This window comes from Hippopotamus amphibius, chromosome 15, assembly GCF_030028045.1.
Source record: "Hippopotamus amphibius kiboko isolate mHipAmp2 chromosome 15, mHipAmp2.hap2, whole genome shotgun sequence".
NCBI classification, from domain to species: domain Eukaryota; kingdom Metazoa; phylum Chordata; class Mammalia; order Artiodactyla; family Hippopotamidae; genus Hippopotamus; species Hippopotamus amphibius.
Genome location: NC_080200.1, coordinates 15,122,398 through 15,145,544, shown reverse-complemented (window position 1 = coordinate 15,145,544; position 23,147 = coordinate 15,122,398).

The following is a 23,147-nucleotide window of genomic DNA, read 5'->3' as shown; positions in this document are numbered from 1 at the left end:
CATGGCTCCACTCAGCATTGATTAGGTGCCAGCTGTGGCACCCAGGCCTCCCAGCTCCCCAGTCATCCCGGCAATGACAGCAGCTGATGTGCCTGGACTCTGCCCTGGTCCAAACCAGGTAGAGGAGAGCAGAGGAAGTCAAAATTATTATTATGCCTGTTTTCCAGAGAAGGAGACTGAGGCTCAGAGTGCTGGGGTTGCCCCAGGGCATGAAGCCAGGTGCAGGCAGGGCTGGGCTGCATCCTCATATCTGATCCCATCCTCACATCACATCTCACATCCCATCCTAACATCCCAGTCCTGGCCCCTTCCAGAGATGCCCAGTGACCATGTCTGGGGTCATCTCCAAACTGGGGAAGGTGTAAAAACAGTCTATCCCATAGCTGGACCTCAGAAGGTGTTCTTGTGTCTTCTGGTCCCTTAGCCATTTTGGTCCATTCATTCATTCATTCACCCATCCATTCTTTCATTTTACAAAGATATGTTGATGGCCAACCATGTCATGGGCCCTGGACTGGGTATGGAGGGTACAAAAAACATAAAAGGCAAATATGTAAATAAGGAGAGGTCACATGGCAATAGCTACTGAGAAGGAAATCAAACAGGAAAGAGGAGGTGGCTGGGAGAGCTTGTGGGGAGTGGTGCATTTGGAGAGACGACATTTGAACTGAGAGCAGAAAGAGTAGAAGGAGTCGGACATGCTGAGATCAGAAGGAGAGGCAGTCCAGGTGGAGGGCACAGCACATGCAAAGGCCCTGAGGTGGAAAGGAGCTGGGAGTATTTGAGAAATATCAAGGAGGGTGCTGAGGCTGGAGCAGGGTAAGCAAGGGGGAGATGGAGAAAGAGGAGGTCAATGAGATGGGTAGGAACTGGGCCTCCTTGAGGGGCTGCAGGGAGTAGGATTCTAGGGTGATGGTATCCATGGGTGAGTTTTGAGCTGGGAGTAACTTGGTATGGTTTTTAAGTTCTGGAAATCTCCCAGTGGCTGCTGTAGGGAGAAAGGACTTGGGGACAGTGGTGTCAGGAGGCATGGAGTATAACTATGGCTCTGTTCAGCATTTACTAGGCCCCAACTGTGGCCCCTAGGCCTCCCGGCTTCCTGACCATCCCCAAACCTGCTGAGGGAGAGATGGCCTGCCTGAGCAGGGGGAGAATTTGGCCAGTGAGAGGAATGTTCTAGAGGTTGAGGGCAGTAAGAAATCTAGGGAGACTCCTCGATATTTGGGTGTTTGATTGAGCCTCCCCCTGATTTGGGGAGACCTGGGTGGGGGACTGGGCTGGTTTGAGAGTGGCCTGGGAGCCTCATGTTCACCTCTCCCAGCAGATAAAAGTGCTATATGTAGGCATGAACTTGAACTTCCCCTTGGAGAAGACATGCTGGACCGTCCCCCTAAGAAGAAGGCAGGAAAAGGAAAAAAAATTTTAAAGGTGGGGTCAGGGCGGACAGGAGACAGAGTGAGATGTTTCACCATCCCTGCAGGAAGGAAGCGAGTTAGAGCTGGCCTGTGCCTCCCCACCCTGCTTCCTCTGGCAGATGCTCTAAAAAAGTCATTCCATTTTGCTGACAGGGCAGAGCTTGCTTGGCTGGCTGGCACTTAGGACAGGCCCACAGGGGACCTGGAGACTGTTCTGAGTTGAGTCAGATGTTTCTCAACTCAGAATCCCTGCCCCATCCCTGGTTACTTGTGTGAGCTTGGGCATGGATGGACTTTTTAAGAAAATTTCTGGAGCAGCTGAATATCCATGTGGGACAAAATGAACCTTGATCCCTACCTCATGCCATATACAAAAGTTCACTTTTGTTTTTACTCTGAGCCTCTTCTGGGAGATGGGCCCTACCTTGCAGAGCTGTTGTAAGATTGGGTCCCAGTCAGCCTGCTGTGCAGCTGGCATTTAAACTACTGTCATTATTATTTCTTTAAAATTCTATGAGGCATGGAGTCTTCCCTGGTGGTGCAGTGGTTAAGAAGCCGCCTGCCAATGCAAGGGACACGGGACCAATCCCTGGTCCGGGAAGATCCCACATACTGTAGAGCTACTAAGCCCGTGCACCACAACTACTGAGCCTGCACTCTAGAGCCTGTGAGCCACAACTATTGAGTCCATGTGCCACAACTACTGAAGCCTGTGTGCCTAGAGCCCGTGCACCACAACAAGAAGCCACCGCAATGAGAAGCCTGTGCACCACAACGAAGAGTAGCCCCTGCTCTCTGCAACTAGAGAAAGCCCGGGTGCAGCAACAAAGACCCAATGCAGCCAGTAAGTAAATAATTAAACAAATAAATACATTAAAAAAAATTCTATGAGGAACACAGGAGTGCATGTAAAACTGGAAAAATCTGAATAAAATCTGATTGTATCCATGTCAATTTCCTGGGTGTGATAATGTATTCAAAACTACAGTCATGCAGGATGTTCCCATTGGTGGAAGTGGGATGAAGCGTACCCTAATTTTTTCTGTATGTTTTCTTTTTTTTTTTAACAGTTTTATTGAGATATAATTCGCATGTCATACAATTTGCTCTTTGAAAGTGTTCAACTCAGTGGTTTTTAGTATATTTGCAAAGTTGTACAATCATCACCACTATCTAACTCCAGAGTATTTTCATCACCGCCAAATAGAAACTCCGTGCCCATTAGCAATCACTTATTTTCCCCTCCCCCAGCTCCTCTCAGCCGCTAATCTACTTTCTGTCTCTGTATATAGATTTGCCTCTTCTAAACATTTTATATAAATGTAATCATATATTATGTGACCTTTTATTTTATGTCTGGCTTCTTTCACTTAGCACAATGATTTTAAGATTCATCGAGGGTGTGAAATGTATCAGTATTTTCATTTCTTTTTGTGGATGAATGATTTTTCCACTGCATAGATATTTCACTTTTTATTTACCCATTCATCAGTTGGTAGACATTTACATTGTTCCCACTTTTGACTATTCTGAATAATGCTGCCATGAATATTCACAAACAAGTTTTTTATGAACATACGCTTCCAATTCTCTGTCGACAATTTCTTATAATCGTATGTGAATCTAGAATTACTTAAAAATAAAAAGTCTAACGAAGATAACCAAAAGGACCTACTGCATAGCACAGGGGAACTCAATACTTTGTAATAACCTATAAGGAAAAAGAATCTGAAAAAGAATGTATATATTATTATAGTATATATATATATACCTGAATCACTGTGCCATACAGCTGAAACTAACACTACACTGTAAATCAGCTATACTTCAATTAAAAAAAAAAAAAAGAGGGACTTTCCTGGTGGCGCAGTAGTTAAGAATCCACCTGCCAATGCAGGGGTTTGCACCCCAGGCGAGGAAGATCCCACGTGCCAAGGAGCAACTAAGCCCATGCTCCACAACTACTGAGCCTGCATGCTGCAACTACTGAAGCCCATGCACCTAGAGCCCATGCTCTGCAACAAGAGAAGCCACTGCAATGAGAAACCCATGCACCGCAAAGAAGAGTAGCTCCCATTCACCACAACTAGAGAAAGCCCGCTCGCAGCAACAGACCCAAGGCAGCCATAATAATAATAATAATAATAATAATAATATAATTAAATTTTTTTTAATTTTAAGAAAAGAAAAAAAGAACTTGCAAATGAAAACAAGAAAGTTTAATGAAAGGGAGAAAAAAGACTTGCAACACTGAGAAATTAAGATCACATAGTGAAAATAATGGAAAACCAGAAACTTATTTTTTAAAGTGGGGGACAACCTCTATGAAGATAGTGGAACGCATACAGCTGTTGGAAACATGATGTACTGGGAAGGGCACCAGGGGACCTGTCAGGTTGACTTGGGTGGTGGTTACCTGGGTGTGCCCATATCAAAAATTAACTAAAATCCACACCTAAAATTAATGCGCTTTACGCATATTCCTGGGTGTGAGCCATACTGAAATAATAAAGAAAAAAGAAAAATACAAATTTACATTTCTCAAAAAATTTGAAAAAATAGTACAAAAATTGCCAATGGGGGATTGAAGTGGTCCATTTAAGGAAAAATAATGAGGCAGATCTATGTGTATAGATGTGCGCATATGTTCACAACAGAGTGTGTGAACAAAACATTTTGCAGATTAATATGTAGAGTAGAATCATTTCTATAAAAATAAGAAAAAATATATGACATATGTATAATATATATATAATTTCTGCATCTGTATATTTATACCTGGCAGGTGTAAACTACCTGGAAGGATGCGTGTCAAACTGCTCTCAAAAGGGCATAGATGGGGGTTCTCTCTTTATTCAACAGGACCCTTTAAATTTGAATTTTTCACACTGAGCATATACTATTTTTGTATTTAAAATAAAATAACAAAAGGAAAAAATTTTTGTGAATTTGTTTTTTCCCTAATCACTTGCCCCTTTCATCCACGTCATGGATCAAATCTGGACTCTGGACAAGTCACCTCCCCCTTTCTGGGTCCCAGTTTCCTCTTCTGTAAAATGGAGAGAAATAATAGCCCCTGTGAGGGCGGATTTGGATATTTTAGCCCAGCCCCCTCTCCTCTGGGAGAGACAAGCTCTGGGGTGCTGTTCACGCTCCAGGGCTCCCCGTGGGATCAGGCTGAGGCTGGACGTCTGCTTGTCTCTTGCTCTAACTTGCTTTAGGCTGGGCTTTGCTGGGTGGAGCTGCCAGCCTTTCCCTTCCTATTAGCTGTTGCTACGTGTGTGCGTGCACGTGTGTATTTGTGTATACGGTATGCACATCTTATCTTTGTAAGCAGAGGAAAGAAGTACAAAAGTCAAGTTGTAAAAACACATTCTGGGCACAGCAAGCGCATTATCGCAATTTTGGAAATTTGGAAGCACAATGATCATCCTTCCTGTTGTGTAGATGAGAACACTGAGGCCCAGAGAGGCAAAGCTATTTGTCTAAAGTCACACAGCCAGTGGATAGAGCTAGGATGTGAACCTGAGCTGTCAAGGTCCAGAGTCTTTGCTCATAACCATTCGCTGTTCTTCAGCTCACGAGTATTTGTAATATGAAGAAACCATAGAACTGAAGTTGACGAGACTCATCTCTGGGTGGAGGAATGAAAAGAAATTGTCCTGCCTTTGGTTTAGCTGCATTTTCTAAATCATTTGCAGTAGACACGAAGTGTTGTTGCATACTAAGAAAAATAAATACTTTAAAATAGTAAGAGTTCTTGTTTTGGAAATGATAGGTAATTTCTGCTTATGTTTTCTTTCTCCTTATCTCATCAGTTGCTTATTCTCCGGGAGAGTCACATTACTTGGATAATAACAAAAATATAATAAGGCCATTTTTTAAATGCTGGGAGGCAGTACATGACATGCGAGAGGAGATTATCTCTGAGCTGAGTGATTGTGGGAAAGGTTGTATCTTTTTTTTTTTGTTTGCTTCTTTTCTTTTCTGCTTCTTTGAGTCTCCATCAGGAAATTGCTCAACCTTTTTATAATTAGGGGGAAATGATCCTGTAAAACCCTGGGGTGGGGCAGTTGCTCCAGGTGCTCCCTCTGGCAGGGACTGGCCTTGAGGGTGGGTCTCAACCTCCTGCCAGTTTGAGCTCGGGGTAGGGGGAGATGGATGCAGGAGGGGGTCGTGGGCTTCCTAGCAGGCGCCAGCACTGTGAATCCTCAAGCAGAAATCCCCTCATGGAGGTTCAACCAATGGAGATTAGACTCTCTCCTCCCAAGTATTGGGGTGAAGATGAAATGAGGTGATTTAAGGGATGGCCCCGCCTGGCCCAGGTCTGCAGCCGAGGGTTCAAATCCAAAGCCCTGAACCTTCCTGAGTTGCTGTTTTTGCCTCTGGCAATGAGGAGTTGGCATGCAGTGGGTGTCCAATTATTGCTCCCAGAGGCACGGAGATGATGCCCACTTACACTGCAGAGTAAGTTTCCTGTAAGAGAAAGTTTCTCTCTAGTCTTTAGTCTTGCAGGATGTTGACATGGAAGCCAGTCTTGGGATGGAGCATATCAGGCTGAACTTGAGGAAGACTGTCCATTGCTTCTGCAGGAGCTGCTTCCCTCTGAGGTCACTCTGTAGATGGGGATCCCTGAGCAGTGTCCCCAGCTGCCTCTCTATGCCCACCTCCCCTCAGTTCCCCATGGTGGGTCAATGTCCTTGAACTCATGCTCTTGCAAATTCCCTCTGTCAGAGTCACTGCCATCTCCTTCCCAACTGCTGACCTCCTATTCATCCTTCAACACCCAGCGTCATTGCTCTCTCCTCCAGGAAGCCTTCTTTAAACTCCCAGGCAGGGCCCAGCTCCCTGTTCTGGGTCCTCCAGCCCTAATTCCTTCTTACAACACAGCCCTGACCCCGTGGGGCTGAGGAAATCTGTGTTTGCTTTTGCTCCCCAGACTAGGGAGAGCTTGAGGATTGAGGATTGAGTCTTCCTGAGTCCAGCATCATTTAGTGTGGGGTCGTGCAAAGCATGGCATCACAATATTTGTAAACAAATGATGTGGATATGAACATAGTGGCCTCAGCTTCCTGGAACTCCCTTCTCTTTTGGGAGAAGATCAAAACATTCATTCATTCCAGGCTAAGTTCAGAGCACTGGTAGCTAGTAATTTTGTAGTCAGAAGTGGAAGATTTGAGGAATTCCCTGGTGGTCCAGTGGTTAAGACTTCACACTTTCACTGCCAAGGGCCCAGGTTCAATCCATGGTCAGGAGACTAAGACCTTGCAAGCTGTGTAGTGTGGCAGAAGAAGGAGAAGGAGAAGGAGAAGAAGAAGGAGAAGAAGGAGGAGAAGGAGAAGAAAAAGAAGAAAGAAGAAGAAGAAGAGGAGGAGGAGGAGGAAGAAGAAGGAAGAAGAAGAGGGAGAAGGAGGAGGAAGAGGGGGAGGGGGAGGAGGAAGAGGAGGAGGGGGAGGAGGGGGAAAGGGGGAGGGGGAGGGGAGGGGGAGGAGGAGGGGGAGGAGAAGGAGAAGGAGAAGGAGAAGGAGAAGGAGAAGGAGAAGGAGAAGGAGAAGTAGAAGAAGGTTTGAAGGGAAATCAGGAAATCAGCTTGCAGGAACCCTGTGATGTTGGCCACCGGGGATGGGGACTGTCTGGAGGGAAGTGGGTATCAAGGACTCTCAAATGCCCCTGCCCTGTCATTCCTCAAGAAGCAGTTGTGAAACTTTGGCACAGTAATGCACAGCTCAGTGACATTTCCAATACTGGGGAAAATTGGGAGCAGCCCCGAGATCCAACCCAAGAGGCCTGGTTAAGTGAGTGTGTAGATGGTGAACCATGGTGTGGGGAGGGCTGGGATCAAAACACCCCTTGCTTGCACCCATGCCCATGCCAGCATCTCCACTCCTGTGACTTGTCCCATAGAAATGTGACACAAATGTTCCCAGCAGCATAATTCCTACTCACCCCAACAAGAAGCCACCCAAAATAACCATCCACAGAAGAATGGAGACACTGTACTTGAGGCATGCTGTGGAATACTATACAGCCATGAAAAAGAGCCAACTGCCAACCCACAACAGCGTCTGTGGGATTAGTTTTGCTTCCATTTATGTGAGATTCTGCCACAGGCAAAACCAATCTGCATATGAAAATTGATCAGTATGACACACAGCCTTAAAAAAAGGACAAAAATCACATGATCTCCTGGACTTCCCCGGTGGTCCAGTGGCTAAGACTCCATGCTCCCAATGCAGGGGACCCAGGTTCCATCCCTGGTCAGGGAACTAGATCCCGCATGCTGCAGCTAAGACCAGGTGTAGCCAAATAAATAAATATTTTAAAGAAAAATCTCATGATCACCTCAGTTGATGCAGAAAAAGCATTTGACAAAATCCAACCCCCTTTCTTTTTCTTATTTTTATTTTTATTTTTGGCTGCGTCGGGTCTTGGTTGCGGCCCTCAGGCTTCTCTCTGGTTGTGGCGTGTGTGCTCCAGAGCGTTAGGGCTCTGTAGTTGCATCACACAGGATCTCTAGTTGTGGCTCAAGGGCTTAGTTGTCCTGCGGCATGTGGGATCTTAATTCCCTGACCAGGGATCAAACCCCCGTCCCCTGCATTGAAAGGCAGATTCTTAACCACTGGACCACCAGGAAGTCCCCCCAACTCCCTTTCATGGTAAAAACATTCAACAAACTAGGAATAGAAGGGGACTTCCTCAATAGAATAAAAACCATGTATGAAAACCCCACAACTCACATCATACTCAGTGGTGAAAAATGAAAAACGTTTCTTTCAATATCAGGAAAAAGACAAGTGTCAGTCAGTTTGGGCTGCTATAACGAAGTACCATAGACTGGGTGGCTTAAAAACAACAGAAATGTGTTTCTCACAATTTGGAGGTTGCAAGTCCAAGATCAGGGTGTCGGCATGGTCAGACTCTGGTGAAGGCCCCCTTCTGGGCTGCAAACAGCTGCGTTTTGGTTGCGTCCTCACATGGTGGAAAGAGAGCAAGAGAGCTCTCTGGAATCTCTTTATAAAGGCATGAATCCCATTCATGAGGGCTCTACCCTCATGACCTAATTTCTTCCCAAAGGCCTTACCTCCTAATATCATCACATTGGGGGTCAGGATTTCAATATATGAACGTGGGTGGACTTCCCTGGTGGCACAGTTGTCAAGGATCTGCCTGCCAATGCAGGGGACACGGGTTCGATCTCTGGTCTGGGAAGATCCCACATGCCATGGAGCAAGTAAGCCTGCGTGCCACAACTACCAAGCCTGCGCACACACAGCTACTGAAGCCCATGTGCCCTAGAGCCCGTGCTCCACAACAAGAGAAGCCCCCACAATGAGAAGCCCGCTCACTGCAATGAAGAGTAGCCCCCACTTGCAGCAACTAGAGAAAGCCTGCATGCAGCAACAAAGACCCAATGCAGCCAAAAAATAAAATTAAAAATTAAAATGAACATCATTAAAATATAGATACTAATATGAATGTGGAGGTGGGCACACTCAAGTCTATAACAACAAGGATGTCTGCTTTCACCAATTCTATTCAACTTAGGACTAGAATGCCTAGCCAGAGCAATTAGACAAGAAAAAGAAGTAAAAGGCATCTTAAATTGGAAAGGAAGGAGTAAAATGATCTCTCTTTGCAGATGACATGATCTTATATGTAGAAAACCCTATAAAGACCCCACATACACCAAAACAAAAAAAAATAAACAAAACAAAACAACAAACAAAAAACCCTTGTTAGAACTAGTAAACAAATTCAGCAAAGTAGCAGAATATAAAATAAACATGTAAAAATCAGTTGTGTTTCTATATACTTACAATGAACAATCCAAAAAGAAAATTAAGAAAACAATTCTACTTACAACAGCATCAAAAAGAATAAAGTGCTTGGGAATATAGTTAACCAAGGAGGGGAAAAGCTTGTACATTTAAAACTACAAAACATTGCTGAAATAAATTAAAGAATATATAAATAGATGGAAAGACATCTGAGTTCATAGATTGAAAACTTAATATTGTTAAGATGACAATACTACCAAAGGAATCTAGATTCAATGCAACTCCTATAAAAATTGCAATAACATTTTTTTTGCAGAAATAGAAAAACCTATTCTAAAATTTATATGGAATCTTGGGACTACCCTGGCAGTCCAGACTCCACACTTCTACTGCAGGGGGCATGGGTTCAATCCCTGGTCAGGGAACTAAAATCCCGCATGCTGTGTGGCATGGCCAAAAAGTAAAAAAGTAAAATAAATAAAATATATATGGGATCTCAAGGGATGCTGAATAGCCAAAACAATTTTGAAAAAGGAGAACAAAGTTAGAGGACTCACACTTCCTGATTTCAAAACTTCTTACAAAGCTACAATAATCAGAGTAGTGTGGCACTGGTATGAAAGCAGACAAATAGACCAATGGAATAAAGAGGCCAGAAATAAACCTTCAAATATATGGTAAAAATTGATAGAGATGCTAAGATCATTCGATGGGGAAAAGGACAGGTTTTTCAACACAACAGCTGGTTCTGGAAAAACTGGATCTCCACATTCAAAAGAATGAAGTTGGGCACTTCCTAGGTGGCACAGTGGTAAAGAATCTGCCTGCCAATGCAGGGGACACAGGTTTGAGCCCTGCCCTGGGAAGATTCCACATGCCACGGAGCAACTAAGGCTGAGCGCCACAACTATTGAGCCTGTGTTCTAGAGCCCATGAGCCACAACTATTGAGCCCATGTGCCGCAACTATTGGAGCCCATGCGCCTAAAGCCCGTGCTCCAAAACAAGAGAAGCCACTACAATGAGGAGCCTGCGCACCACAATGAAGAGTAGCCCCTGCTCACAGCAACTAGAGAAAGCCTGTGTGCAGCAACGAAGACCCAACGCAGCCAATAAATAAATAAATAAATAAATTTACAAAAGAATGAAGTTGGAACTTTACCTAACACCACATACAAAAATTAACTCAAAATGGGACTTCCCTGGTGGTCCAGTGGTTAAGACTTCACCTTCCAATGCAGGGGGTGCAGGTTTGATCCCTGAATGGGGAGCTAAGATCCCACATGTCTCATGGCCAAAAAACCAAAACATTGAAGAAAAAAAAAACAATATTATAACAAATTCAATAAAGACTTAAAAAAAATTAACTCAAAATGGATCAGAGACCTTAAGGTAAGAGGGGAAAAAAAATAAGAAAACATAGGGCAAAAGCTTCACAACTTTGGATTTGTCAATGATTCCTCGGATATGGCTCCAAAAACACAGCTAACAAAAAGAAAAAATATATCAAGTGAAATTCATAAAAATTAAAAACATTTGCTCACCAAAAACCAAGAGAGTAAAAAGGCAACTCACATAATGAGAAAAAAGATTTGCAAATCATATATTTAATAAGGGATTAATACAGAAAATATATAAAAAATTACAACTCAAAGTTGAAAAGACAAACAATCCCATTTAAAAATGGGCAAAGAATTTGAATAGACATTTCTTCAAAGATGATACACAAATGGCCAATAGGCACATGAAAAGATGCTCAACATCATTAGTTAATCAGGGAAATGCAAATCAAAACCACAGGGAGATACCACTTCACACTCATTTGTAATAAAAACAAAGGGAAGATAATGGGGAGGATGTGGAGAAACTGGAACCCTTGTGCATTGCTGCTGGGGATGTAAAATGGTGCAGCTGCTGTGGAAAACAGTCTGATGGTTACTTAAAAAATTACACATGGACTCATCACTTGATCCAGCAATTCCACCTCTGGGTGTACCCAAAGAACTGACATCAGGGACTTGAGGAGATATATATAGCAGCACTTTTTGCAAAAAACAAAAGATGCAAGCAACTCAAGTGTCCATTGATGGATAAACAAACATAGGATCTCCAAACAGGAGAACATTAGCCTTCAAAAGGCATGAAGCTTTGACACATTCTACAATATGGATGAAACTTGAGGACATCACGCTGAGTGATGATAGCCAGTCACAAGGGGACAAATACTGCATGAATTCCACTTAACATGAGGCACCCAGAATGGTCAGATTCATAGAGACAGAAAGGATGGTGGGTGCCAGGGGCTGAGGAAAGTGGAAATGAAGAGTTGTTTAATGGGGACAGAATTTCCATTTTGCATGGTGAGAAGAGTTCTGGAGAGGAATGGTGGTGATGGTTTCACAACAATGTGAATATATTGTACTTAATAGCTACTGAACTGCACACTTTAAAATGGTTAAGATGGTAAATTTTACCAAAATTTTTTAAATTTAATTTTAGATTTTATATTGGAGTATAGTTGATTTACAGTGTTGTGTTAGTTTCAGGTGTATAACAAAGTGATTCAGTTATACATACACATATATGTGTTCTTTTTCAGATTCTCTTCCCATATAGGTTATTACAGAATATTGAATAGAGTTCCCTGTGCTATACAGTAGCCCAAAAAAGTTTTAAAGGATAAATACTCAATGATTCCACTTATGTGAGGTACCTATAATAGTCAAATTCATAGAGAGAGAAAGCAGAGAAGTTACCAGGGGCTGGAGAGATGGAGGTGGGAAGTTACTGTTTAATGGGGACAGAGTTTCAATTCAAGAAGACGAACAAGTTCTGGAGATTGATGGTAGTGATGGTTGCACAAGAGTGTGAATGTACTTAGTGCCACTGAACTGTACAGTTAAAAATGGTTAGGATGGTAAATGTTATGTTATATATGTTTTACCAATGGACAAACTAAAAACAAAAGTAATAATGTAAGAGCAGTATGAGGATTGAGGTCCTACTGTGCGCTGCCTGGTATGGACCCACACAGCATCTCCTCACCAAGTCTAACCACGGTTCCCATTGCTCAGGTGAGGAACACAAGGCTCAGTGATGTCCCGGGTCCCACAGCAGGTGGGACAGAGTCCAGGCCGGCATCCTACCCCCTTTGAGGTACCATCAGGTGGACGGTCTCCCCGAGCCTCCAACTTCTCATCTCTAAGGTAAGCCCCCATCACCTCACCTTATGCAAGATCCCTCCATGTCATCAATACAATCTCTTGCAAGAATGCTTGGCCTTCCAATTCTCATCAGCCTTGCAGAGCAGCTAACTGTCAAAAAGAAAGAACATTCCTGAGAGGAGCTGAATTCTCTACAGCATGTCCCAACGATTCCCCTTGGCTCACATGCAGCTTTTAAGCTTTTTCACATTCCCTGAAGGAGAGCAGACAAATCTCAACAAACTGGAGAAGAATCCCAACTTCTAAAAGAATCACAACTCCTAGAATCCAGTCCCAAATGCAGAAGGGAGGGACATGCTGGGGGGCTGTGCAGCACCAAGTGAAACATTTGAACTCTCAAGTTCATGTAGAAATGTAAAAACGCCTTACAAAGGTGGAGCTGTACTGCAGAAAGGAGTCCAAGAGGCATCTGTCCCAGCTCTCTTTGGCTAAGCTAGCCAGATGCATATCCATATGGTTGAGAGTCTGGACCCAACGTGGAAAGCAAGAAGAGGTGACTCAAAATGTGACTCTCAGACTTCTGACTACACGGTTATCCGTGTTAATGATGGAGTGTGTACTGGTCTTTTCATTAAATAAGTGATAACAGTGTGAGCCATCTTTCATAGGTGATATCAGAGACTCCCCAAAACTCCACAACCTTTGGGAGACAGAACTGGATGCAGATATCCCCATAGAGAAGTAAGGGCTCTGTTTGAAGGTAGGGGGTGCTTCTGGAAGAGGGGCCCTTTGAATGGGGTTTTGAAGGTTGAATAGGAGTTCACCAAACAGAGAGGCAGGGAAGAGCAAACTAGGCCAGGGAACAACTTGTGTTTGAAAAGCGTGAGCAATGAGACAGGACCCATGCTGAAGGGCTCTGGAAAATGAGTAGAAGGGTTGGAATGTTCTCTTGAGGGCAACTGGGAGCCACAGAGAGTGAGAGAGCAGGAGAGGCCCATAGCCAGAGTTGCATGTTTAAAAGATTCCTCTGAAGGCTGCTGTGGGGGATGAACTGGATGGAATGAGGGTGGAGCCTACAGGAATGGCTTAGGCAAGCAATAGGAGAAGACCAGGAAAGCAGTGGGATCAGCATCTCCATGGTGACATCAAAACTCTGTGGAGAGGAGAGGAAGGAATCCATGAGTGCGGAGTCATGGTTTAAAGGGTGAGAGAATGATGAGAAGGGTATGTGGCTCTTTATTCATTCACACAACCAGCAGTTACTGAGAGACAGGTATTGTGGGAACTGTGGATGTGGCAGTGATCAAGGCAAAGAAATTCCCACCTTCATGGCTCCACACTCCAGAGAGGGAAGCATAAAATAAAATAAAATAAAATAAAATAAAATAAAATAAAATAAAATAAAATAAAATAAAATAAAATAAAATAAAATAAAAAAGTTTCAAATCTTGGGAGGTAAAACAGGTGATGTCATAGAGACTGACAATAGTGGAGAGAGATTTCTGGGGGTGGTGAAAGTTAAGTTGAGCCTGGTGACGAGGAGAAACTGGCCATGGGGAAAAATGGTGGGAAAAGCACGAAGTCAGAGGAAACCACCAGTGCAAAGGCCCTGGGGTAGGAAGAAGCTTTGCTTGTTTGGGGAATGGCAAGATGAAGCCCATTTTCCCTGCCAGACTGTCTGCCAGGAGAGAGGGGTTGGCTTTCCACTGGGAGCAGGGAGAGAAGGCAGCCATCTCAATGCAACAGCTCCTCAGTGGTCCCACAGCGGGTAGGAGGCATTGGGGCCACAGACATTCAAGGTCAGGTCATTGACCTTGTGCAGCCCAAGGAGGTAGTTTCTGACATAACTTCTGGAAGAGAGAAGAGGCCTGAACCGATGGTTGGAGCTCAGCATGACAGTGTAGCAACTCACACTCACCCCAGACTTATGTACCTGGAACCTCTTAAACTGGCCCCACCTTCATCCCCACAGCCCTTGGCCCAGACTGGGGGTTTCAAGAGACCCATATCAGTCAGTGACAAGTCTTTCAATGGTTAGCGTATCCAACCACACCCTTCCCCTGCTCTAACACCCAGAGTGGCTCCCCATGGCCCTGGGGCAAAGTCCAGATCCTTGGCTGGCCTTGGAGCTCTCAGCTTTGCCGACATCGCCGCTGCCTTCCCATAGATACCCCACATGGCTGCCCTGCTTGCTTCCCTTCTGGCTCCCGCCATCCAGATGCAGCCAGTCACCATGCCTCCATGTTCTCTCCTTGGTGGCTGGGAAGCATCACAGAAGTCTTCTCAGAGGATGTGGCATTCTCATGGATGGTTTGTGGTGGGGTGGGGATACGGAAGTATGTTGATGGTTTAAATTTATGTCAACTTCATCAGGCAACAGTGCTCAGTGGTTTAATCTAAATGGTGGTGTGAAAGTATTTTCTAGGGACTTCCCTGGCAGTCCAGTGGTTAAGACTCTGCACTTCCAATGCAGTGCGTGTGGGTTCAATCCCTGGTCATGGAATTAAAATCCCACATGCAGCGCTGTGCAGCCAAAAAAAAAGAAGGGAAGGAAAGAAAGAGAGAGAGAGAGAGAGAATTTTCTAGATGTGGTTAACATCTCCAATCAGTTGACATCTCCAGAAGTTATCCTCGAGACTCTGGGTGGGCCTTATCTAATCAGTTGGAGGCCTTAAGAACAAAAACTGAATCTCCTGGGAAAAAAGAATCCTCCTCAAGACTGCAGCATAGAAACCCTAAGACAATTCCTTAAAACAAATCTTCATATATGTATAATATACATATACCATATTGATTCTGTTTCTCTGGAAAGCCCTGACAGATACAGGGACCCAGAGGCCTGGCAGTGGGGGGAGGCAGGGCTTGCTTTTTATTTATTTTCTTAAATTTTGAGGGGCTGCGCAGCATGCAGGATCTTAGTTTTCCAACCAGGCATCGAACCCATGGCCCCTGCATTGGAAGCATGGAGTCTTAACCACTGGACCACCAGGGAAGCCCAGGGCTTGCTTTTTAGAGACGGGATTTCCTTGACAAAGTGAGAGCATCTAGAGGCAAGAACCGCCTATCTCAGCCTTTCCCAACTGGACACAGGTCAGGCCCTCGGCCTCGGATGGCACCAAGACACCTGCAGGCCAAGGGCATGCATTTGAGTCCTCAGGTTTCACAGTCCTGGGCACAGGCCACCCCCAACGTGCTGACCCTGCCTGCCACCCTCAACCAAAATAAACCCAGGGCAGGGTGCCTTGAGACCAGCCACTGCCAAAACCCCAAGGTCTGATCCTGATCACAGATCTGGGCTGTCTTTTTTCCCCAAAGCCCTGAAGGATGGACCAGTTGGCCTCAAAGAACAAAAATTTCATTTTGGAAAGATCCACGAGAGAGGAGGTGATTATAACAGCTGATAATGAAAGGGCATTTTCCACTCACAGGGCCCTGAGGTCCCTATGAGGCAGTCTGAGGAATCCAGGAGCCTCTGTGTTCCCCTTCACAGATGAGCCAGTGGGGGCAGATTCTAGCCCACATTCCTGATTTCAAAGCCTGTGGGGTTGGATTGTTCATTTATCCAACCCAGGTGACTATTTGCAGTTTAACAGGGTTCAGTGTAACCATGAAACTTTTACTGTCAGTCATCAGGACGTGCCCAGGAGAAGTGAAAACATCCATCCACACAGACACTTGGACGTACGTGTTCACAGCAGCGCTATTCACAGTAGCCAAAAGGTGGAAACAACTCAAGGGTCCATCAGCAGAATGGATGAACAAAATGTGGTCCAGCCGCGCAATGGAATATTATTCAGCCATCAAAAAGAATGAAGCACTGATACATGCTACGATGTGCGTGAACCTCGAAGACATGCTTAGTGAGAGATGCCAGACTCAAAAGACCACACGTAGTATAATTCCATTTATATGATCCTATTTACATGAAATGTCCAGAACAGGCAAATCCACAGAGACAGAAAGTAGATTAGTGGTTGCCAGGGGCTGGGGGAGGGGGGAGTAGCAGTGACTGAAATGGGCACAGGGTTTATTTTGGGGGTGGTGAAAGAGTTCTAAAATTGATCGTGGTGGTGGCTACACACATCCGTGAATATCCTAAAAACTATTGAACTGTATATTTTATTTTTATTTTTTTAATAAACTTCTTTTTAAGGATTTATTTTTTATTTATTTTTGGCTGCATTGGCTCTTTGTTGCTACATGCGGGCTTTCTCTAGTTGCAGCATGTATGCGCCACTCTTCATTGTGGTGTGTGGGCTCATTGCAGTAGCTTCTCATTGCAGAGCATGGGGCTCTAGGCACACGGGCTTCAGTAGTTGTGGCACTTGGGCTCAGTAGTTGTGGCTCGTGGGCTCTAGAGTGCAGGTGCAAGGGCTTAGTTGCTGCAGCATGTGGGATCTTCCTGGACCAGGGATCAAACCCATGTCCTCTGCATTGGCAGGCAGATTCTTAACTGCTGTGCCACCAGGGAAGTCCCCAACTATATATTTTAAATGGGTGAATTGCATGATATATGAATCATATCTCAATAAAGCTGTATTATAAAAAGCTCCCCCACAGCTCCACATTTACTGAGCACCCACTATATGCCAGGCACTGAGTTGGGTGCTAGAACAGAGCCCAGAGTGGGAGACAGAGTCATAAACAGATGACCATAATACCGAAGGATTCCTCTCTTATAGCACAGAGAGGAGAAAGATGTACATGTGTGGACACGTGAAGGATGGAGAAAGGAGTCCATGTGTAGGGTTTTGAGGGATGAATAGGAGTTTGCCAAATTGAAGTTGGAGACTGAGGGTGAATTCAACTTTATAAAATCTAATAAGCAGGATAAAATAAACAATTTTAAAAATGAAAATGAATACATCCTTATTTGTCTGCATGAACTGAATGAGTGTGTATTTGGACACTTTACAACCCACCCCAAACCATGTCTGGCTCACCCATGTCAATTTCTGTGTGACGCTGTTTATGTCCACAGCAAAGACAGTGCTATAAACTGGCATGGTAGTCTCTTCGTTCATCAGGAGTGTGGAGAAATCCAAAAATTCAGCCGCCCGCAGTTGCTGTCGATGAGGATAAACAAAAGATCAAGGGCCAGGCATGAGTATGACCAAGACCCTCCCCTGAGGACTCACCCCCTCTCAGCTAGGCTGGGTTCTCTCTGGCCTTCCTTCTCCTAGTGTGGCCAGAGTGTGGCTCTGGCGGGTGGCCACGAGAGTGAGGAGGACCGATATTCTCATCCAAAAATAAATCGTGGCCCTGAATGAGTAAACAACAAACTAGGGCGCAGAAGGGGGCCGGGGAGGGGCTGAGGGGAAAGAGAATTGTGATTTTCCGGGGAAGGTGAATGCAGTTTTCAGAGGCTGACCTCCCAAGGCTGGGCTAGCAGCCACATGCTGAGCCTCTGCTGTGCCCCCAGCTGCTCCCAACCACCTGACACCCTCCCTGCTGAGTCTTGACCCCCTGAGCCTGTCACCTCTCCCAAGGTGGGCCTCAGCAGCACTCAGAAAAGTCCTTTCCTTGCACTCTTTTCTTTTTAAATTTAAAAAAAAATTTTTATTTTATTTTATTTATTTTGGCTGCATTGGGTCTGTTGCTTTCTCTAGTTGCGGCAAGTAGGGGCTACTCTTCATTGTGAGATTCTCATTGCCGTGGCTTCTCTTGTTGCGGAGCATGGGCTCTAGGTGCGCAGCCTTCAGTAGTTGTGGCACATGGGCTCAGTAGTTGTGGCACATGGGCTCAGTAGTTGTGGCTCGTGGGCTCTAGAGCTCAGGCTCAGTAGTTGTGACGCACAGGGTTAACTGCTCCTCAGCATGCGGGATCTTCCCTGACCAGGGTTCGAACCCGTGTCCCCTACATTGGCCGGTGGATTCCTAACCACTGCACCACCAGGGAAGCCCCCCTTGCACTCTTAATGTGGATCTTACTTTTTGTAAAGCCAGGGTGACTTTTGATTGTTCACTGAATGCAATATGCTCCCTTCCTATGACCCATTTTACAGAGGAGGAAACTCAGAAAAGGAGAGAGAGCAGAGACTGGGATTCAGTTTTGAGGGGCCCCAGGGATCCTCCCCAGGTCTGATGGTTGGTGATTTTGGAGTGGGAGGCATCTGAAGGGGCGGATGTGCTTGGTCAAAAGCAGCTGAGGTCTAGATCGCTACAGCTCTGGGTGAAGGCTTGGGTTTCAATGCTGGCTCTGCCCACCTGCAGCCTATGTTCCTGGTCCTTCTGGGAACAGCATGTTGGCACGTATAGGGCTGACCCCCTCCCCTCTCAGTGGAGTCTCCCAGACCCTGACAATCAGTATATTTGGGCCCTTTAGCCACTGTGATTGGTTTGGAGAGAAGCATATGCCCCGGGCTGGGTCAATAAAATGCAATTCTAGTGCTTCTACTGTAGCTATCAGAAAACAGAGCTCTTTTAGGTTGCTTAAGTGTGTAATTGTCAGCTCAGAGTTGCTGGCCATGATCTTGCCTGAGTGGAAATGCGGCTGACACAAGGACAGCAGAGCCAAGAGATGGAGAAAGAATTGCCCAAGTGAGGTTGAAGTTAAGCACCTTGGTTCAGTTGAGCTTGAAGCTATCATTTTCAATCCTATTAACCAATCAGTTCCCTTCTGGCTTTATGCAGCCAAAAGAGTTCTCATGGATACAGCCCTTAATCGTGCTATGGGATTTCCTTGGTAGCACAGTGGTTCAGAATCCACCTGCCAATGCAGGGGACACAGGTTCGATCCCTGGTCAGGGAATATCCCGCATGCCGAGGAGAAACTAAGCCGCTGTGCCACAACTACTGAGCCCACGCACCTACAGCCAGTGCTCCACAACAAGAGAAGCCACCACAATGAGAAGCCCGCTCACCACAACAAAGAGTAGCCCCTGCTCGCCACAACTAGAGAAAGCCTGTGCGCAGCAACGAAGACCCAACGCAACCAAAAATAAATAAATAAATAACATCTTAAAAAAACTTGTGATATGATAAGGGTTGTTAAACAATTTCTCTGGGCTTCAGTTTCCTCATCTGTAAAACAGGTTGTACTTGTCTACATTGAAAGGGGCATGCATGGTGAGTGCCCTGTGCCGTGCCTGGTGTTATCTAGGACACCTCAGCTCACCCTGGGCTCCTCCTGTCTCAGATACAGGAAGGTTTTTTTGAGGGCTGCAGGTGAGCCCGGCCATTTCTGCCCACTGGGACAATCCACAAAGAATGCTAAAAGCCAGAAGGATGGAGGGAGTGGACATCTCAGGCTGGGCTTTGGAGTTAGAGGTTCCAGGGTGGGCAACGGGAGAGATGAGCCATTCCCAGAAAGAAAGGGCAGGCTGGCTCCGGATTCCCCGGAAGTGACTTACCTGGGGCTCGGGGCTGGGGTGGAGCCTGCCATGTTGTCTGTAGCCCTGTTTCACGCAGCGGCCTGAGATGAAGGCTGTTCTGACACAGCCTCAGTGAAACAGCGGCATCAGTGAGACATCAGTGGAACTGCTTGAAAAATCCTTCCTGGTGGTTGTTTTGCCAAACATTGGCTGCGCCGCTTGGCTTGTGGGATCTTAGTTCCCTGACCAGGGATTGAACTTGTGCCCTTGGCAGTGAAAGCACAGAGTTCTAACCACTGGACAACCAAGGACTTCCCAGCACATAGAGTCTTTTGCTCTCTATCTCTTGGACCACTTCGGGGAAGGAGTGGTTTGCACATTGGCCTGGAGGACATAACACCCTCTGCTCTGGTGTCTTGCGTCTGTGACTGGCCCTGGAGAGAGCCTGAGAGGAGGATTTGCAGGTGAGTGATTTTATAAGAAAATCCCAGAAGGACAGGGAAGGGAAGATATGAGCAGGTGGAGGGAGGGGAGAACAAGTAAGGGCATGCATCCGACAGAGTCCCTGGAGGACGGTTTAGCTCTATCCTGCTGGGAGATCTGGAAATGCCTCATGTCATTGGTCAGGGCTGCCCCGGGGGATGTCAACTTAAGGCACTTCTGGCCTTCTGGAGGGCATGCAGGCAAAGTGTGCTCCAGCAGCCTAGGGGAGCCCCTGGCAAGCACAGGCAATCACACAGATGCCTGTTATTAAACAAGGAGAGAAACAGATGATTGAACTTTGTGTACCCCCCCAAAATAATAAATAAATAAATAAAATTAATAAAAAAAATAAATTAAAAAAAAACAAGGAGAGGGATGGAGGGGTGTGGATGGAGTAGTGCAGTGCCTATTTCTATTCCTGTCCAAGTTTCTCTTTTAAAAGTATATATTAGAGGGGATTTCCTTGGTGGTCCAGCGGTTAATAATCTACCTTCCAATGCAGGGGACGTGGGTTCGATCCCTGGTCCAGGAACTAGTATCCCACATGCTGTGGGGCAACAGAACCCCTGCACCACAACTAGAGAGAAGCCCGTACACCGCAACAAAGATCACGTGCAGTGCAACTAAGACCCGAAGCAGTCAAAAATAAATAAATAAATATTTAAAAACAAAGAATAGGGAATGGTTTAAAAAATAAATGAATAAACGTGTACATTGGAGAAGTCAGACGCAAAAGTCCGCATGCTGCATGATCCCATTTATACGAAATGTCCAGAAGAGGAAACTCCATAGAGACAGAAAGTAGACTGGTGGTTGCCAGGGGCTGAAGGACAGGGAATGGAGAGCATTCCCTAACGGGGACAGGGTTTCCTCTTGGGATGATGAAAATGTTCTGGAACTACATAGAGCTGATGGTTGTACAACATTGTGAATGTGCTAAATGTCATGGAATTAAACACTTTGAAATGGTAACTGTGTTACGTAACTTTTACCACAATTTTAAAAAAGCGTAAATAGGGCTATGCCCCTCCTGTGCTCTGAAGCCTCCTGGGAGTCCCCATTGCCTTAGGACAAAATCTATACTTGTCTGCCACCTCAGAAACCCCTCACCTTTGTCTCCCTCCCACCTCTCTTCATTGCCCTCGTCTTGCCACAGCTGAGATCATTTGCACCTCAGGTCCTTTGTACATGCCATTCTCTCTGCCTGGCATGCTCTTATTCACCCTTCAGGTCTACAGTGAAATGTTACCTCCCAGACCGGGTTCCAGTACAGCCCTTTCTTTGTACCTTGGATGTTTCCTTCAGATTACTGACTGCAGTTTGTAATTTCACCGTGGTTTTAGATCTTGGATGGAAAGTTCCACCAGGCAGGAGCAGTTAGGTGTTTCTCAAATGTGTAGTGAATGAATGAGTGAGCGAATGAATGAGTGAGGGAGCGAGTGAACCAACAGATAGATGGACAGAGGCTACCGAGAGATTGTCAGGGAGATGCTGGAAGGACTTTCATGGCAGCCTACAAACAGCGGTCCTGGAGGAAGCGATGTTTAATCACCCATTTGACATGGGAAGGGACTGTCTAGATTTACATCTGGTGCTTTTTTCTCCTAAGACCACAGCTGCCTCCGAAACAAAGACCAACAAATTGCCGCCAGCACATGCTTCGTCATTTTCACTTCCTTTGAATGTTCTGCAATGGGTTTTCTTTTCAAACTGCATAGGCGTGCACTCTTGGTGTGCCCAGGCACGTGGCTGGGGAAGGGATGGGAAGAGCTTCTGCCCCGCCCCCACCACTTTCCCTGTGAGTCAGACAGTTTGGAACAGACCCTTCTCTCTCTTTACGTGGGGGGGATCTGTCTACATTTTATATATTTTCTACAAAAAATCACATTGCACTTTGCAATTTTATCCTTCCGGATCCTGCAAAAATCACATCGTGCTTTGGATTTTGTCCTCCGGGGTCTAATTCCTTTGTGAAAAACTTCATCATATTTCACATCCAAAGACCCCTTAATGTCTCCCTTCCTTCCTCTATTTGCTTTGTTCCCAGGCTTCCGCCTCACATCTGTGGACATAGAGTCATGCCTTGGGTTGACCTCAGTGGATTTGCTCCATGAGGGAGAGAATCATGGCTTTTAAAGACACTGGCCCAGGTCAGTTGGCAAAAAAGGCTGGAGTATGGGGCAACCCTGTGGAAAACCGCTTGGCAGTTCCTCAAAAGATTAAATGTAGAGTTGCTATAGGATCCCGTTACTCCACTCTTAGGTATAGACCCCAAAGAATTGAAAACAGGTGTTCAAACCAAAACTAATACACGTTTCGAGCAGCACTATTCACAATCGCCAAAAGGCGGAAACGATCCAAATGTCCATTGACAGATGAATGAACAAAATATGGTCCAGCCACGCAATGAAACATTACTCAGTCATAAAAAGGAATGAAGCATTGACACACGCTACAATATGGGTGAACCCTGAAAACATCATGCTGAGTGAAAGAAACCAGACACAAAAGGCCACATCGCATGTGATCAATTTCTATGAAATGTCCAGAACAGGCAAATCCATAGAGACAGAAAGCAGAGTAGATAGAGATTATTAGGGGCTGGGGGAGAGGGGACTGGGGAGTGACTGCTACTGGGCATGGGGTTTCCTTTTGGGGTGATGGAAATGTTCTGGAACTAGATAGAGATGGTCCTTGCACAATGCCATGAATATATTGTTACTGAATTGTTCATTTTAAAATGGTGAAGTTTATGTTATGTGAATTTAACATCAATAAGAAACAAAAAAATTGGGGCGGTCCTCATGGAAGCCAGTGAAGAGGGAGGTGCTGTCCCTGCCAACGCAGGCAACCACTGGGCATTAGTAATTCTAACATTTGTCTGGGCGTGTGGTCAGCAAAGACCCCTCTTCTCAGGTACTTATTGGCTGCCTGCATTGCTTTCTTCCAAATCCCTTGCTTATACACACTTCTCAGCTGATGCTCCAGTACGGGGA